The sequence below is a fragment of the Lactuca virosa genome, chromosome 7 (genome assembly GCF_052849685.1).
Source record: "Lactuca virosa cultivar CGN04683 chromosome 7, Lactuca_virosa_CGN04683_v6, whole genome shotgun sequence".
Classification (NCBI taxonomy): Eukaryota; Viridiplantae; Streptophyta; class Magnoliopsida; order Asterales; family Asteraceae; genus Lactuca; species Lactuca virosa.
In genome coordinates, this window is record NC_136432.1 from 125,367,097 (window position 1) to 125,372,645 (window position 5,549).

At 33.6% G+C, this 5,549-nt stretch overlaps 1 long non-coding RNA gene across 1 annotated transcript; it reads right to left on the minus strand.

The window, feature by feature from the left end:
- Nucleotides 1–2,078: 2,078 nt before the first annotated feature.
- LOC145123875 (uncharacterized) lies at nucleotides 2,079–3,192 on the minus strand. The gene is made up of 2 exons (XR_013715384.1): nucleotides 2,595–3,192; nucleotides 2,079–2,375 (listed from the first exon to the last, which is right to left on the minus strand). It is a non-coding gene; the product is annotated as an uncharacterized LOC145123875 (long non-coding RNA).
- Between the last annotated feature and the right edge of the window lie 2,357 nt (nucleotides 3,193–5,549).

Genomic DNA, 5,549 nt, shown 5'->3' on the forward strand with positions numbered 1-5,549 from the left:
ATATATATACCCAGCAGGGCCCGATGATTGACATGTTTGTATACTGAGCGGGGTCTGATGCTAGACGGGGCCAATAATATGTTTGATATGTATGGTATGTGGTATTTTGGGGAACTCACTAAGCTTTGTGCTTACGGTTTTCAGTTTATATTTTCAGGTACTTCTGGATCGAAGGGGAAGAGCTCGGGATGATTGCAATGCACACACCACCTCATTCCTCATTTTATGATTACTCTGATGTTTTATGATGTAGTTGATACACTTTGTTCCACCATGCTTTTACGATGATGTTTTGGGATAATAGTTTTATTAATTTAAGAACGAAAATTTTTGGTCTTAATTTTAGGACTTTACACACTTAATGACCAAAAAGGGCATAGAAAGAAATGAAGGAAGAAAATGATAGCGAGAGAGTTCATTCAGAGGAGTGTAGTCATTTCCAGTTTAAAAAGCCAAAATCACTTAAAAAGTTAAGATTCACTTAATTTTGGAAACCTCCTTTTTAAAGCATGTCAAAAATTCATTTTGAAAAGCACTTATCCAATAGCCAAACACATTTTTTTGACTTATTGGCTTTTGAAAAGCCAATAAGTTAACAAGTTATTTTGAAAAATCAATCCACACACCTTCTAAACCTACTATAAAGGTCTTAATGGCTAAATGGAAATAAAATGGTGACTTAAATGGCCTACGCTATAATGGCCTATTTAACGGTTATCATAATTAGAACTTTAGTGGTTAAATAGGGATAATTTTGAGACTTCAATGCTCAAAAAAGTCGAACTCCTTTTCTTACTTGGATAGATGTGAGAACCATGATTGCATTGAGAACACGGTCGGCCCAAGCTTATTTGAGGACCCAAGCAAAAAGAAATGATGCCCTTAGAGTAAAAAATTAGTGAAGGAGGGCGGTTTTTTTGTTTTTGCTTTTAATTTTTTTAAAATGAGGCCCTTCTTATAAATTTATTCGTTTTTGTAATATAAATACTTGTTTCGTTTTTTGTTTTATTTTTCTCACTATCAGATAAATGGTTTCTAGGGAACATGTTATTATTTTAAACTTATAATTAAAACAATGCCAATGAGGGAAAAAGCAAATAAAGGAAATGAAACCGCCTAGTTGTGATCTTTTGATGTCAAATCATTTTCCAGCAAAAATGATAAGGTTTTCTAAATCGTTTTCTAGGCTCCAGCACCAAACATTTCAAACCAACAATAAGTATTTCCAAACTTGTGTTATACATAGAAAATTAGGAAGAAAAGCACATAAATTAACTTTTTATTAGAAAACTAACATCAATGACGTGAAGAACAATAACAATAACAAAATCAGAATCAGTGGGGATGCTTGAAATCAGATTAACAAGAATACATAATTAATTTTTTTAAGGATGTGTGAAATCAAATTATCTAAATCGATATATTGAAAAAGACTGTAATCATAAATAAAAATCATAGTCTACGTGAAAATATCATAATAGATTTATTATTAATCAATTCATAAAGTCTCCAATCAAAGTGATGAAAGGCCAAATACGATGGGTGGGGGGCATAGTGGACAGTTTCATAGGATTCAAATTTTTTTGGTATATATATATATATATATATATATATATATATATATATATATATATATATATATATATACTAGAAAACTTATAGGCTCGTGATAAGCACGGCCCAATCTCGTGTTGTGACAATTGTTTCCTCACCAAGTCTTTAATTACTTTTAAAGTTGCATGATTCTTAGATCACTTAATAATATTTCATTATGTGCAATCTGAAAAAAAAATCCCAATGTAAATATCATATATGAGTTGTAATAATCATACTAAGCATGTACTATGGAGGGTAATTTGGGTTTTTCTAAAAAGTAAGGTAAGATGTTTAGCGATATCTTAAATTTTGATAATGTTAGGTATAATTGTATTTGTAATTTTATGAGAATTTAAAATAATTGGAGATTTCGTAGGTACCTCTTGAGCATCATTCATTAAAAAAAAAGATAATATTTTAATTTATCATTTCATTTCATCAAGGGATGAAAAAACAAAGTACCCCGAGACTATGCAATAAAATTAACAAAATTGACCAAATTACATTCCTTCAAGAACTGTCCATTCCATTCCATTCCATTAGTTAAAATATACAATTTTTTTTCTCAATTAAGTGGAATAGACTACTCCATTCCTTCGCCAATTCCATCATTACCAACACACTTACGATTAGGTAATGAAAAAACTCCCAGGTTCTTAGCACAAATACATACACTTACATCTGAGGTATAGTATATTCATGTAAGAAAGTATCCCACCAGCTTCTTGACTTTAGAAAGGGGGCATTGCCATCCGCCCGCTTTCTTTCTTCAATGGAATCTAATTAAAGAATTAGTAAGCAAACATTATTATAGAAGCATAAGAAGGGGTAAATTTTTAGTAAACGTTTACTGGTGGATTGGAAACAACAAATATATTGGGATTAGTGAGACGGGTAATAATACAATTAGTTCAAAGGAGGAGGAAGATGGAAGAAAGAGAGTGATACACATTATTTCTTAATAAACATAAACATAAAGACGGAGAAGAGTAAATTACCTTGTTTCCTGTAACTGGAATTAATATAGGTTTTTTCAAATTGAATGACGCCTTCTGCCTTCAAGAAGAAATTTTTTTCAGTTGATGATGGGACTGGATGGTCTTCATAATTTGTGAATTAAGTAGTGGGTTTCGTTTTGTGGAATCGACAACAATTACAGTTCCGTGAAACTGTTTTGATAACTGCACTCCGATGATAAAAACCCTAGCGTGTGAAAAATTGTAAAGAGCAACAATTATCAAGAAAATTATCAAATCATAAACATCAAATAACCGGGAGTATGAAGAAAAAGAGATGAAGGGAAGCGCATCGGTTGTCGCCGTCATTAAAATTGCCTATGTTTTAACCTTCAATTTCAGGGTGGATGCTTACCGGTAGTAACAATTGGGGGATGACAGGATGAGAGAAAGAGTGAAATGGGGGAGAGAATGTACCGGTGGATGTGTATTCTAAAACCAAGAGGAAAGCGGTGGTCCAAGGGGAAGATTGGCAACGGTGAAGCAACGTCTCCCAAACAGTTGTGATGTTCCTAAATCCTAAAAAGAAAATTAAAAATGAAAACCAAAAATTAGGCGAAGGATAGGCACTCTCACAGTCTCAGGCTGTACACGGAATATAAAAAATTAGATTCTCATATATAAAGAACAATTTTTTTTCGCAAATTTTTCATAAAAAAACAAACTAAAAATATAGATATTCATAACTTTGTATCCTCCATCCATTAATATCAAATTTGATAAAAAAAATTGATCGGATCAGATTCACATTGTGAATCTCTGCAGATTCACCCTATAAAATCTGTGAAAATTCACACTGTCAGTGAATTTATACAAAATTAATGATTTATAGTGTAGATTCACATTGTTTAATAAGATCTAAAACTTGAAAAAATAATGATTCCCTGGTTCTATAGTTTAAAACGGTTCATTGTTCAACTTTTGCATATATATATATATATATATATATATATATATATATATATATATATATATATATATATATATAACTAAAAAAATTATAATAGCCATAAAGACGTTTCTTTTCTTGTCTCGGACATTTGAATCTATTTGAGTTCTTAAGACCGGCCTTGACGATGATCTTTCAAAAAAATCACACGAACATTAGTCTTCTCCGATGATTTTGTTTAAATTTATTTTATGTCATTTTTCACCTTTTTTTTTAAAAACAAATATTTCATTAAAAGAAAAACAAAAGCTTAAGCAATGCGCTCAAGACAAAGTTCATGAAAAACAAGATAAAGGAGAATTACACCACATATGCCAGTTAAGAGCATTAAATTTAGATATATTCTTAATCCAATTAAACGTAAACATGCTAATATCATCACCTGTAACACCGTAAATTTTTCAACAAATTTTTCATTATAAAATCGCGTACTTTTTATAACGTATCGTATATAAATCTCGTTTGCTCAATTTACAAAACACAGCTCCATTTTTGATTAATTAATAATCTAGGATACTCAAAACATAACTCTTTCTCTGGTGTGTACAATCAAGCCGGTGCCGTCCCGCGATCCTGAGAAACTTGAAACACATAACACATAACACGGTAAGCACGAAGCTTAGTGAGTTCCCCAAAATACCACATACAACAATTCGCCACTCGAGGCTATACTCTGTAAGACCCTCCGATCAATGTGTTTCAGCGGGACCCTCCAGTCCCGTAGCTCGTTGGACCCTCCGGTCCGGTCTAGCTCGTTGGACCCTTCGGTCCGGTCTGGTTGTGACCCTTCCGGCCTCACGGATCGTTGGACCCTCCGGTCCGGTCTATAAACTCCGCATAGCATAAATCACAAAGACATAATGCATAACATAACACATACAACAGGATAACATAATACTCAATGTAAGCACATAGGACCTCCCGATCATACATAGCTACCACTCAAGGTAAAGTATAGTGAGAAGACTCACCTCGTATGATGTCTAGTGACTCACGTGCTCAATATCCCTGAAATCGGAACAATGACCTAGCTCCCGCCTAATTACATAAAGTAATTATCTCAAATCAATAACGACTCTCAAGGCTAGACCAAACTCTTCCTATTTTCTCTCAGAAGGCTAAAAGACCATTTTACCCCTCTAATGGTCCAAAAGTAAAATTGTTGACTAAACCCTAAAAGTAAACGAAAGTCAACTGCAGGGAGTTACGCTGCGTGTACCAACTCTGTACGCGGGGCGTACTCCGTGGCCATCCAGAATCGGGGTACTCGACCCCCTACGCGGCGCGTATTGGGATTTACTGTCACACCCCAAAACCGAGAACGGCGGAAACGTTCTGGGGTGGAGGACATCATGTAATGTATCACAACAATGTAAAGTAGTAAACAAGCAACAACATCATCCATTGCATTAATAGTATAATTTTACTTACAAGTGTGTTCTTTCATAGTATAAAACAACATAATGAATACTCAAAATAAAAGACGAGTCTTGACTGCTCCGTCTTCACAAAACCTGGTCGTCGTACCTGTCTATTTGTGACCTGAGAATACAAGTTATTTTGAAAGCGACTATCAGCAATAAAACTGGTGAATTCATAAGTATTTAAATGTCATTGATTTGTAAAGCTGTTATGAAAGACTCGTAAAAGTTTAATGAAACATTTTTGTATAAGTATGAAACCCTAGAAAATCCCATATTTCCTACTAGTATAAAAAGTAGTCTTCTACCAAGACTCGACTGTTTTGAAAGTAGTATTCTACCAAGACCCGACTGTTTTGAAAGTAGTCTTCTACCAAGACCCGACTGTTTTGAAAGTAGTCTTCTACCAAGACCCGACTGTTTTGAAAGTTTGAACCTCTACATAAGTGAAGGTTTTTCCTTGTACAACTATTATTATTCAAATCTAATCTACCTCATCGATTATGTGAATGTGACACACGGTAAGGGTAATAAGGAAAATAATATAATAACTGAAATTGTATCCTT